The sequence below is a fragment of the Tenrec ecaudatus genome, chromosome 8 (genome assembly GCF_050624435.1).
Source record: "Tenrec ecaudatus isolate mTenEca1 chromosome 8, mTenEca1.hap1, whole genome shotgun sequence".
Classification (NCBI taxonomy): Eukaryota; Metazoa; Chordata; class Mammalia; order Afrosoricida; family Tenrecidae; genus Tenrec; species Tenrec ecaudatus.
This window is the reverse complement of record NC_134537.1, coordinates 95806834-95821174: the sequence shown is the minus strand read 5'-3', so window position 1 is coordinate 95821174 and position 14341 is coordinate 95806834. Positions and strand designations below refer to the sequence as shown.

Here is a 14341-nt window from a genome sequence, read left to right as displayed (position 1 = left end):
ATGATGGATTAGTAAAGTTTTTACTTATTTTTTTCCATTTTAGTATTATAAACCAATAATTCCAAGAATAAAGTATTGTAAGAGAGGCATATCGGCCATGCTTTTATTTGAGGATACAGCACAAGAGAATAGCTTTTTAATCTAATGAGAAAGACTACATTTGGATTGTGGGTGAGACTGGAATTATAACTGAATGGGCTATCAAACACTGATAGGAGCTCCCTTGGGAAACGTAGAATTCCCTACAAAGGATATTTTTAAAATAACTAAAGATGGAGCTGGAATGTTTAAGGTACAATACCTAAAACAAGGGACACTAAGAGCTGAGTTGTATGTAAGAGCGCTGCAAAAAGTCCCTAGACAAATTCTACTTTTTAAAACTCCATTTTTTTCCTCACAAACTTTTGGAAACCTCCTCATATGCTTGTGCCCACTCTAAGAAGGGAATAGCTTCTAAATATTTTCTATTCCTTATAGGTTCTGTATATGGATTCTCCCAGACATTCTAGGTGTAACTTTTCTTTGCCCATAACCAAATTATATTCATTTTCTTGAGCAAATAATCACTTAAGAAGTGGACCTTTTAGAAATGGCCAACCTTACATGACTTGTGTTCTGTGCCCTGAAGTATTAGCTGACTGGCTATGATCCAAGAGTTATATTGGGCAAATATTTTCCCTTCAGCCACAGTTTAAAAGGGCACCATGTATGTAAATAGATATCTTCGTTCTTACACATTCATTTGCCAACTTTGTTCTCATTATTGTAGAAAGCTCAATAAAAATGTGAATGGTATTTATAGAACTTTGACCCTTGATTATTAAGGCATATTATTTTCATGAATGCAACATTCACATAAATAAGAACCTTGGGGAGAGGAAGATGATTATCTTAACTATTTTCCATGTTCAATTTACAGCCCCAAACTTCTTATTCTCATTCCACAGATTCTTAAGCAATCGTTCTTAGGCAGTAGAAAAAGCAAGGGAGGGCACAGAATGATTCAATTATTAAGTTTTATCAACTTCTTCCTCTTTGCCATGCAGGAAAGTCTGTTTCTCTAAAGCATCCCATTAGAAGTCAGAAGACCTGACTTTACCACCAACTAGCTAAATCTGTGAAGCCTTACCAAATCTCCCCACTACCTCAACAAGAAAAAGCCAAATAACCCAATTTAATAATGGACAGAGAACAAAAATAGACACTTCACCAAAGAAGACATTCAGGCTGCCAAAAAGCATATGAAGAAATATGTAATTATTAGTCATTAACATCATTTGTGGTAAAGCGGTGGGGCAGACCTGGACAATGCTGGGCTTGAACATAACCATGTGAGGCTGGCACAGGGCCAGGCAGTGCTTGTTTCTGTTGTGCACAGGGTCACCATGAGTCGGAGCCAACACCATGACACTGAACAATGACCATCACCCACTGGCACTTATTAAATCCATACTGATTAAGAGCGACCCAATAGGGCAGAATAGAGCAGCTCTCCAGGGTTTCTGAGGCTGTAAGATTTTATTGCTCACAGTGGCTATCTATCTATCTATCTATCTATTTATCTATTGGAAATAGATTTGACGGCAGTGGGTAAATATTTTGGGGAGCAGCAAACCTCATCTTTTTCCTTACAGCAGCTGGTGGGTTTGAACTGCTGACCTTTTGATTAGCAGCCCAACATGTAGCCAACTACTTACTCCACATTAGTCATTGGATAGATGCACATCAAAAAAATGAGATATCACCCCACTCCCAGCATTAACAACAACAACAAAGTCATAAAACAACAAATACTGGTGAGGATGGAGGGAGAGTGGAACTTGTAGAAACTGCTGCTGGGGCTGTAAACTGGTGCCACCATTGAGGAAAATAGTATGGCACTTCTCAAAGAGTTGGAAATTGGAATAACATGGGCCCCAGCAGGACCTTTACTTGGTATCTCTCCTAAAGAAGGAAGAATCATGGTACAAACAGATAATATGCACCTATACAATCATCACAGCACTAGCCATAATAGCAAAACAGGGAAAGCAACCTAAATGCCCCTCAATGGAAGAATGGACAAACAGATGCTGGTACAAACACACATCAAATACTATGCAATATTAAAGAGTAGGGCAATTATTGAATGAGCCCACTAGTGTAAATAGTCAAGAAAAGGTTTGCACACAAAAACAAACAGGATTCAGAAGGGAAGGTGGGCTAAGTCAGTGGTTCGTATTCAATTGGGTGTGGAGGTATAATATTCAAGAGGCAGGTTGGCAAAACTGCAGGCAGGTGAAGACACTGGGAAGAGTATGAGTTGAAGGCAACAGAGGTCAATTCTCTGATACAGACAATCTTTCAATAATAATGACTTAAGAGTCAACACACGAATAGATACCCAGGCTGGTCAGGTGTAGGAGAGAGTGACAGGAGACCTGCAAATCTCTAAAAGTTCGATGGAGGCTCTTTGTATATGGGTATTTTCTTTTGTTGAAAATACAGCCATGGATGTGGTGAGGCAGACTTCTTAGGGATAACCAACCACCTTGAGGGAATGAGCCACTGGGCCTGGAGGCTCAGGATCAGAGTCTTGAGGGTCACCAAGGTCATTTGACCTAGCAAGCCATACTAAGAATGTTCTAAATTCCACTTTGGTGAATAGTCACTTTTAAGTCGTCTTAGAAGTTCATGAGCAAAAAAAAAAAAAAAAAGTTCATGAGCAGTCATCTAAGGTGCAAACATTGGTCTCTCTTTGTCAGGAGAAAAGAAGAATGACAAAGATCGAAATCAAATGAGCCGTGGATTAGTGAACCATGTGAATATCAGTTTCCACAACCCCGAGACCAGAAGATGGTGCCTGACTACCACTTCCAATTGCTCTGAAAGGGATCAGTTCAGAAGGTCATGAATAGAATGTGAAAGGGAAAAAAAAGTGGAAATAAACTCTAAAAATCACAAAAGAGACCAAGATTACTGGTCCTATAAAGACTGGTGACACTTCAGAATCTGGCCCTTAGTCACCCTCTTCAGGTCTGGAGCTGAACTCACCCTTATAGGTTTAAGAGGGGAAAAGTGTATGTCATAGATATATGCTCTCATTCACCATAATTAATTGGGATGTACACTGAGCAAATAATCTGAGAAATTGAGCAATATGAAGAAGACCGTGGTCCCAGGACTGGTAGAAGCCTCATTTGGAATCTGTGATATGCAAGTGACATACACCTGCTTGCTGAAAGTCAAGAGGACTTGAAGCACTTACTGAGGAAGGTCAAAGACAGCAAGCCTTCACGATGGATTACAACTTAATGTAAAGGAAAAAAAGTATTCACAACTGGGCCAAAAGACAACATCATGATAAATGGAGAAAAGGTCGACGCTGTCAAGGGCTTTGTATTACTTGGAACCATCCTCAATGCTCATGGAGGCAGCAGTCAAGAAATCAAATGATGTATTGCACCAGGCAAATCTATGGTACAAGATCTATTGGAAGTGTTAAAAGCTGTCTTTCTCCCACAGAGCAACTGGTTTCGAACTGCTGACCTTGAAGTTAGCAACCCAACATATAACCACTATGTCATGGTGCTCTTCCTTGAACCCTGTCCCCCAGTAATTAATTACTGGGAAATTTCTGTCACTATGCATTTGCCTATTCTAGATATTTCATGTAAGTGGGATCCTACAGAATTGATGCTTTTATGCATGCCTTATTTTACTTAGCATTTATGAGGTTCACCCATGCTCTATCATGTGCTCTATCACACTTCGTTCCTCTGTATGCCTACACCTCCACATTTTGGTTATCCATTCATCTGTTGATGAGCATGTAGGTTGCGTCCACCTTTTGACTATTATGAATAAAGTGGCAATGAACATTAGTGCAAAGTGTTAAAGAGCAAAGATGTCATTTGAGGATTATGGTGCACCTGACCTAAACCTCGGTATTTCCAGTGCACGAGGAAGACCAGAGAAGAACTGAAGCATTTGAATTGTGGCGCTGGCAAAGAATACGGAAAGTAGCGTAGACTGCCAGAACCAACAGGTAGGCCTTGGACGAAGTACAGCTAGGATGCTCCTGAGAAGTGAGGGTGGCAAGACGTCATCTCGAGTACTTTGGACAAGTTATCAGGGCAGCCCAGTCTCTAGAGAAGGATATCATGCTTGATAAAATAGAGGGTCAGTAAAAAAGAGGAAGACCCTCAATGAGATGGATTGACATAGTGGCTACAACAATGAGCTTATCATGCATGCCAACAATTGTGAGGATGGTGTAGGACTGGCAGTGCTTTGTTCCAGCATACGTACATTCAGGTGCTATGAGTTGGAGCCTACTCCAAGGTACCGAACAATTACAAAAAGACAAAAATCACCCTAGTGAGGTATGCACACCTAACATCATCAACCATTTGTGATCAAGGGGTTGCACTGCCTAAGGACAAAGTTCAGAGGGGTTAAGAAGAACGGAGGCATAAGGAGTGTGAGATACACTGAGGGACTGCAGTGAGTGCAAAAAAGCAAAATGCACATGAATTGCTAAATTTTAAGATGATGATCTGTAAACCTTTACCCAATTCATAATACAAAGTTAAAAAAAGTCTATAAAAGCATTTAAAAAAAGAATTTGTGGGATTTATTACCTAATTCTGAGAATGCTCCTTAATTGCTTATGCAGAACCAAGATTTATTTTCTTGGGCAAGTTACTAGCTCCCTTTGCCCCTGTTTTGCTTTAGAAAACTTGGAGCCGTGGGAGATGCTTTGATATAAACTCAAGCAGCTTTATTATAATAATCAGAAGGCTAATAGAGATGGGTGGCTATTTAGGGATATTCTAAACAAGGTGAGAGAAGAGAAATATGTAATAAATCTTCTTATATCAGCACCTGCTTAATTACCGTGTGTGTTGAAATTACTGTCTCATGTCACATCCTTTCAGCCTGAAGAACTTCTTTTAGAACTTCTTTTTAAAAATCAGCTAAGAGGAGTGGCTTTTGTTCTTTTTAAACAATTTTCCTGGGAATGTTTTTTATCTTGCTTTCATTTTGTAAAAAATTGCTTTTCTGGATACCAGGTTCTTTCAACACTTTGATACATTATTCCATTGTCCTCTGGCCTTCAGTTTTCGATGAGAAGAAAGTTGTTAATCTTACTGAAGTTCTCCTATAGCATCCTCTCTTCCTATTTCAAGATTTTCTCTATTTGGCATTTAACATTTTGATTATGACTGGAGATGGGTCTCTGTGTTTAGCCTACTTAGAGTTTCTTGGATATAAACATTTGTATTTTTCAAAATATGTCTTAAGGATTTTAGAATTATTTTTCTGAATACCTTTGTGTCCTCTTCTCTCTTTTCCTTCTGCCATTGCCATTATGCACTTATTTGTGCACTAAATGGTGACCCACTTTTGTCTGAGGCTCTGTTCATTTCCATCCATTCTTGTTTCTTTCTGTTCTGCAAACTATCTAATCACAGTCTATCTTGAAGTTCCCTACTGCTGAGACCCACCAATGAAAATTTGGTTATTGTATTTTTTAAAGTAATTTCTCTTTACTGATACTCTTTACTTGATGAATCATTGAGACTACACCTTCCTTTAATTCTTTAAATATACTTTCATTTAGCCTTTGAACATATCTATAATAGCTACGTCTTTGAAGTCTTTGTCTAGTAAGTCAAATACCTGGGCCTCTTCAAAGGCAGTTCCTATTATCTTTTTCCCTCTAGGCAAATGTCACACTTATCTGTTCCTTTGCATATATCATAACTTACTATTGAAAACTCAATGTGTTAGATAACATATTATATTAACTCTGGCTATTGATCACTTCATCTCCAGGCTTACTGCTATTGTTTGCCTGGTCACTTGTTTATTTTGTTGAACTAGTTATGCAGTTTATTTTTCCTGCAACCTACGTCCCTGCTCAGATAATCCTCTAGTTTTTATATTTTAGCCTGGCTACCTAGGACTCTCCCTTGGACAGCGTAAGTCACTTATTGGTCAAAGGTTATACTTAAGCCTCTTTAGCCACCCTTTCCAATTGGCTGTGTGGTTAGAGGCTGCTTTCACAGTGCAGGGAGTATGGAAAGGTAGGAGGGTCTATTAGCAAATGGCAGCAGAAGGGTAATCTTTGGGGTCAGGGGTCTTTGCTAGCATGGTCCAGTATCCTGTATGTGGTAGTCATAAAATCAACTCCTGTTAAAATGTACAGAAATGCACAGCCATAAAAAGCAAATACTACTATATATAAACTATCAATAATGAAATAGAAACTGTTATTGTTCAAAGTGACCAAGATTTGCCTGAAAACACAAAACAAAACCTTTATACCTGTACTTCTCTTAAATAATTGAATCCAATTTGATCACCTGAGTTCTTAGAAATTCACTACTTAATTTTTAATAGGGACATAGGAAATACAATCTTATACTAATGCTTCCTGAAGCTCATTCTTTTTCAGAACACAATAAAGATCACACTCCCCCACCTCCATACTAGTTACTATGAACATGCCGAGTTTTTATATATGATCAAGAGAAGCTTCCATTTGCATAGGCCTTGAGTCACTTTTCTTCAAGTACAAGTTGTGGATTTATTTCATTGCTACTGAGAAGTGTCACAATTTGGAGCCACCATGACTTCACAATTAAGCAAAGATCAAAGAAGCACAGAGAGGTGCACAGGCAAACATTCCACCCCAAGTCGCCGGGGCACTCTGCCCATCAAGGAGGCACAAAGAGACAGAACACTCCAGCTAGTCTCCTTCCCTGCTCTGGCTGCCACTTTAACTCATCATTCTTTCTTTTTTAAAAGTCCCTTGAGCTCACCCATAACTCTATCTCAGTATCCTAATTATTTTTATACCTGTTTACCATTACTTTTCATTTCCAGAGAAAGGCCAAAACAGGAAGAAAAAAAAAAAAGTAGCACAAATGAATAGGTAGAGGCAAGAAAGAAAATATTCTATCTAAATCTTTGAAATATTGTGGGGAGAGGGGACAGTTGAGGAGTCACCTTCTCTCTTGACAGCCACCTAAGTTTCCTTTTCTAACTTAGTCTGTGAAACCAAACCCATTGCCGTTGAGTTGATTCTGACTCCGGCGGTGACCCCGCAGGATGGAGAGCGGCCCGCAGTCTCCAAAAAAGGCATGCACATCTTTTGAAACAATCATATCTTACTGCTTGGGAGTAGTCAGTGGATCTGACCTTCTGACCTTTCAGCTCATGGCTGAGAGTTTAACAGCTGGGCTCCTTAATTTAGTATAAAATCCAAACCAAACACCGCTGCCGAGTCAATTTTGACTCAGAGAGACCCACTATAGGGTTTTTGAGACAGTAAATCTTCCAGGAGCAGAGGAAGTTATCTTCCTCTTGGGGAGTGGCTGACTGGCTGGCACTGCCAACCATGCAGTTAGGACAGTGCCTAACCCACAGTGCCTCCAAGGCTCTGAAACACCGGACCAACAGGGCTCCTCTGCAATGGCGTAAGATGTTTGCTTCATCCCTTTAAGAGAAGGCACAAAGCTGTTTTCCTTGCTAAGAAGTTTAATAACCCAAAACGAATCTCCTATTTATTCCACCTTGATGTGGCATTTACTACATCTGTGCTCACCCGATGTGTGGGAGAGCTATGTGACTGCTTGGCAGATAGGGCATGCAGATGTGGCTATCCGGAATGTCCATGGGGTCATACTCATCCCTTGGATCTAAGACTATCTGGGCCTTTCCCTACCACTCCCGAGAATAGGAAGAGAAGCTCATGTGGGGCAGGTCTTCAACTGCACAAGAAGTCAACAACGAATGACTTGATTCTTCCTATCACAGAGCTGCAGGGAGAAAAAGACAAGATAATAAAGAAAGGCGGGTATAAATGTAGATGAGTACTTCTTTCAAGGAAGAAGAATGAATGCTACAAAGGAAACTTGAAAAACCAGCTCTCTGAGTATTCCAGGAAACAAGCTTCTATGAGTAACAAAGATTTCAAACCAAAGGGGAGGCCAAATTTAAGAGTATGTGATACTAGATTCCTTTGGTTGCTCAAAGCACTTTGTTTTAAATTAAGTCTAAGGTATTAGTTCTTTAGAAAGTGGACTCAATTCAGTCTCAATTCAAAGGTCTGTGTCCAAAGTAAATTTGGCTAATAGATTCTCCTTCACCTTAGCCCAGGTTCAGGCACACACTTCAAAGAGAGACCCTTTAATATGTTCACGTGTTCTGTATAACACGGTTAATAGGGAGGCCTACTGTTTTTCCTCGGGGTTTTTTCAAAGCAACTGCTACCAGTATCAAAACAGCTACCTGGGATGACCTTCTAGTGAAGCGCACAAGGACATCCTAACAGCATTTGGCAAAAATAATGGAGGAAGCCAGTACACTCTTAAAGTGCTACCATTTTTAGTAAACACTAGTGAGATAGACTTTGATACTATAAAGATAAGTGCTTTGGAAATCCTAGCTAGGTGACTGATTCTCTCTGTCATCACTCACCATCAACACTTGAAATATTATCTGAGGTTTACGACTGCATATGATCCCACCATTTACTACTATTCTAGATCTTGACTATGGTTCTTTGCAAAATTTAAATGCAAAACTGTAAGCATTTATTTCATTATTATTTTTCAAAAATAAGCTAAAATCCTTTGTTCCCTCAAGAATTCCTTAGGTCCATTCAAAAGATTGAATCTGGGATTGTGGTCAATTTGAGATCATCGTAGAGTTCATTTACGGTCTAAAGACTAATAAAAGCAAATTCTTACAGAATATTTTTATTATGGCAGATTTTATAGATTTATCCTTTATTGATTACTACCCATCAGTTTGTGTGGACCTTGTCTCCAAGTCCAAGATTCCACATCTCTGCCTTAAAAAAATAAAAACAATTTTTCCATTTTAGAAATAATATATTCTCATATGATAAAACTCTGGAAAAGCTTGTCATTAGTAATAAGTGCTTTTTAAAGAAAAACGAAAATCTATATAACGAACAAGAATCACACATAAGCTTATTTTCTAGAGATAATTATTGGTTACATTTGGTGAGCAGTGTACATATATCTGGGTTATAAACACATATTATTTTGTAACCTGCTGTTTTTACTCAATATGTCAGACACCACCACTCTCAATGGCTAAATAAAGTTGCATTAAATGGCAACACTATGAATTATTTAACCAGGAATTTATTGGGCTGTTTGTGTGGGCTGTTTTGAGTTATTAACTCAGTAACTGTGACGTCTAATAATAAACAAATGGGTCCCCCCCCACCTCTTTCTTCAAGGTTATAGTTCTTTGACAGAACAACTACAAAATTTATCTCACACCATTTGGCCTCTTTCATTTTCACTAACACATATGTGGACTAGCCATAGACTGAATTTGGAAACAAAATTAATTTTGCTCTTTAGAATGACTCTTCAGTAATTTTTCTTTATATATGCAAGAAAATAGATTTTTCTGCTATAATTAGCTGAAGTAAGCAGACATTTGGACTATTATTGAATATATAATAATTCAAAGATCATGCTTATATTTAAAGATTTATTCAGGGTGTTAGAAGGAAACAATCTAAATCCTTTGGATTGGTGAGACATATCTCTCATGACGTGTAACCACCACATTCACTTAACTTCAGATACTCTGTAAATAAACACAAATGGAGAAAACAAAATGATGATCCGTTCCTATCTGAGAGGCCAGCCTGTCTGCTCACACATCCACTTACACAGTGCAGAGACTGTGCAACAATATCGTGAATATATGTACTATGTAGCCCAGACTAGAGAATGAGTTAAACTGCCCTCAGCCTTCTCATTTGAAGGAATTTTTTCATACTCTGCTAATAGATAATTAATGACAGCTATAAAAGTCATCGGTTTGTTTCCTCTAGTTCCTAAATGCCCCCCCACGATCATGATCCCAATTCTACCTTACACATCGGAATGGACCAGAGGATGTACACTGGGACAGATAGGAACTGGAAACAGGGAATCCAGGACAGATGAACCCTTCAGGACCAGTGGTGAGAGTGACGATACCAGGAGGGTGGGGAGAAAACGGGGAACTGATTACAAGGAAATACATATAACCTCCTCCCTGGGGGACGGACAACAGAAAAGTGAGTGAAGGGAGACGTTAGACAGTGTAAGACATGAAAAAATAATAAAAATTGATAAATTATCAAGGGAGGGAGGGGGAGGAAGGGGAAAAAAGAGCTGATATCAAGGGCTCAAGTGGAAAGCAAATGTTTTGAGAATGATGAGGGCAATAAATGTACAGATGTGTTGACACAATGGATGGATGGATGGATTGTGATAAGAGTTGCATGAGCCCCCAATAAAACGTTAAAAAAAATCACTGGTTCTAGTCCATCTTCAAGTGCTGTGACCACGATTCCTTGGTTCCAGCAGAGCAGGTCTTCACAGGCAGTGTGCTACTTGTGGGATGCTTTTTAAACAGCACTGAAAAACAAGCCCACAGAGATTTCTTTCTTCATGATGACTGCTAAAAGCTTTCATTGTACTAAACGCTATACAAAGTATCACAAATAGACATATTCACCGTAGAGTGTGCTTCTGTCAAACAAAAGCACCAAGGAGCAGCATGCCAAAGGGCAAAGGCAAAAGTAAATCACAGATTACAGTTTCAAAGGAGGTGAAGGAATGAAGAGTCGACTCTGGGGAGTCATTTTTTTCATGGAAAGGTTAAGAACTGCCGTCTTTCCTTGAACCTAGATGATTAACGACACAGAGCACCTATGGCCTCAGACATTTAAATTGAGTGTTTATGTGTCAAGTGCCTACTTCACCCTGGTGGTCCAGTGGACGAGCTCGGGGCTGCTAGGGAAAGGCTGGCAGGTGTAAACCCACCATCCGCTCAGCCAAGAGTACGACTGGCAGCTCTGGGCCCCCTACGCAACCACAGCTGTACGCTGGCTTGCTGAGTGAAGTGACTTGATGGCAGCGGGTTTAAGAGTATTCTTGGTTATTTATTGTAATCACAAAATGTCAAGATAAAATAGGTCCCTAGCCTTCCTGTCTACTGGTGGAATTCCAACTCACTTTCAGCCACTATGTTGTATTTGAGTCCGCCATCAGTTTTTCCACATTGACCCCCTAACTGCAGGTCAGGGAATAGCCTTCTCATGTAGGAAGATTACACTGGTCAGTCTTTCACGGAACTGACAAGGCCAACAGGCTGGGAAAAAGTCAAATGGGAGTGGGCAGGGAAGGGATTTTACTTAACAACACTGTGACAAAAATAAAGGAAGAAATAAACAACAACACAATATTCCAACTACTGTATTACCTCATTTGATCATCTGAAAAGGATTTAACTACTCAGCTCAGTAGTCATTGTAAACATCCCCCACCTGTTAATTATTAACGTCTAAGTGACAAACGGAAATCCAGAGCAAAGTCAGGGCTAGAAAGGACTTTGACAGGTCACTTCAGTGACTGATGAAAACCTCATAAACAAATACAAGCTCATTTTCAAATGACTTCAGGAAAAGAGATGGCATTTTCCTGAATCAACCCTGCCCATTGTTTGAGACCCACTGTCAGAAACTTTTCTGTGATTTCTAACCTAGGGATCCTCAACATTACCACACGTCAGTCCCATAGGGGCCTGTTAAAACACAGATGGCTGCAAATCAGCCCCATCATCTCTGAATCAGTAGGTCTGGAAGCAAATCTACACTCACTGCCTTTGAGTCAATGCCCATACCTAGCGACCCTATAGGACAGGGTAAAATTGCTTCTGTAAGTTTCTGAGACTGTAGCTCTTTATAGGAGCAGAAAACCCAGTTTTTCTCCGGAGGAGCTGCTGGTGGTTTTGAACTGCTGACCTTGGGTTAGCAACCCAACTGGTAACTACTATACCTCCAGGGCTCCCGTAGATCTGGGTTAGGGGCTGAGAATTTGCATTTCTCATACTCTCTCTCCCAGGTGATGGAGATGCTGTATCTGCTCTGTGAGAACCAAGCTGTTGTTTAACCCTTCCTGGACCTGGAGCATTTACATTTTCAATGGAGGCAGATAATAGTTGGCCATCATTCTTTGGTGCTGAGTCAGATAGATTCTTGAACAAAATTTCAAGCCTGCTGGTTATTATTTTTTCTCTCTAGGCTAAATAATACAAGTTCCCTAACCTCTTATTATAACTATCATTTTTCAACCCTTTAATCTTTTTTTAAAAAAGTTCTTCGTGGAGCCCTGTCGAAGTTTCATAGTTGTGGAGTCATGAACTAGACCCAGCACCTTAGCCAGAGGCTGGCCGGGATGAGTACAAAGGGAAGAGTGACTCACAGATTCAGGCAGGAGGCTCTCCTGTTTATTAATCTGCATTACCTGAGTCTGCGTGAGGAACTCAGCCCCTGACTCACGTTCTTCGGACTCCTTTATGAGCGTTGTAATGCTTACAAGTTTTTTGTGATGCCTTCCTTCTGAGAAGTTTAACAAACACGTCGCAAGCTAATTTAGCACTTGACTCAAAATCAGTGCAGGATGAAGAACCTTTTCCGCTAACACGTTTGCAGATCAGGTTAGGTCGGAGGGCAGGGGCGATCTGGATTTTCAGACTACTGTCTAATTGGGTAAAGAAAGAGGTTTCCACATTTCCTGAATTTCTTATTCTTAGGGTGTCGAGTTTACCCTCTCCCTTCTTACAATAACAAGGGCAGCAGTTCGGAGGAGGTGAGCTGAGTCTCCTCACTTGCTGCATCACTCCCCAGCTGCTGGGAGAGACCGGGAAGCAGGGTCCAGAGGCACCACAGTCCGTCCCAACCCTACCTGGTGAAAGCCAAGGTAAACCGAAAGCCAAATTGCCCTCAACCAACGCCACCCACCCCACCCCACAGTGGTGGCCTCTTCTTTACTTTCCTCCTCTTCCTCCGGATGGTCTATAGTTCGCCTGTTTTGTCCTAGGGCCAGACTCTGTCTAATTCCAGCACGTGAGCTCCGCGAATAGAAAGGAGGCTTGCTTTGTGCATTGTAGTGCTCTGTGGGTGCTTAATCCATGCTAACGAATCACAGCAGCCCTGCTCTCCCTGGGAGAAGTAGGCATTCCTCCTGCAGGGTGGAGCTTATTATCATATAGTCTCTCATTTTACATAAATGGGTGAAACTCAACATCACAAAGCCTCCCCTGGCAAAACCGCCCTTTGAAAGAGAAGAGAACATTCTACAGAGGATCACTGAGTGCGGGCATCCAGATCCAAATTCAAAGGCAACTTGTTACATAACCCAGCCCCCCTTTAGCCAAGCAGACAAGTTGCCTATTAAAAAAACCTGGGATGGATGAAGGGGACAGATTCCTCTCTGCTTATCTGAAAACTCCTCAAAGCTTCTAAACAGAGGGCTATCATCTAGGAGAAGGTCTCGGTAATACAGGGGCTCCTCTGTCAGAATCTCTGGGTCTACAACATTTTAAGCAGTGGAGGACTATGAGGAGCGTGCATGAGGACACGCAGAGTCAGTTTGCTGCAGCAAGGGCCTCGCAGTAGAAGGCATAGGTGTGCACAGCACAGAGGCTCGAACTCGCAGGGCCTGAACTCCCTACCAGTCAGAGGGACCTGTGTTTCTCAGTACGGCTTCCTCACTTGTGGCGCTGAGTTGAGCTCATGGTGATCTGCCACATCCAAGGTCAGAAGCAGTCAACACGCCCAGCAGGGGCCTGTCACAGAGAGCTCTTCCTTAGGCACACGGGGCAAGTAGGGGGGGGGTCGGAGGGGGGGCACCACAGCAGCAGCACCCAGGCTGACTCTGATCATCACTCCACAATTAAACCGCTCTCCCCTTTCATTCACTTGCTTTGCGCTCTCACAGTTTACAGCAAATCAGTAACACAAACACTGCGAGCATACTTCAGGGCCTTTTAGCAACCTCTCCCTAAAGAAAATAATGCTTCTTAGTTAAAAAGCTAAAAATAAATAAAACAAAATAAAAATTGTAAAAAAAACCTGTCAAAAATATATAAACCCAGTTTTTCTTTTCTGTATGACTGAGCTGCAGTTAATGAAAGGAATAAAAGACAGCTACAGTACGGCTTGAGAAACACGGCAGAGTTCTGACGGTGCCTTATAAATGGCTGAAACGAAAGAACTGTGACATTCTGGGGTCAGAAGGACACACTTGCGTTACACAGCAGACACTGTAAGAAAATCACCTTGGCTTCTTTGGGTTAAAACGTTAGAGGTTCTTCTGCTATCATTACAATTCATCTAGACTGCAAACTTCTCTTCAGATTAACCCAACAAAAAAACCCTAATTAAAAAAAAGTTTTCCTCTAAAAATAGCCCTCAACATCAGTTTTATTTTTCTCTCTCATATATTTTTCCCTCCTAAATATATCACCAAAA

General features: G+C 40.7%; 1 protein-coding gene across 8 annotated transcripts in view; it reads right to left on the bottom strand.

Moving 5' to 3' along the window:
- SLC20A2 (solute carrier family 20 member 2) overlaps positions 1 to 14341 on the bottom strand; it is a 106247-nt gene that overhangs the window by 45755 nt on the left and 46151 nt on the right. The window lies entirely within an intron of this gene.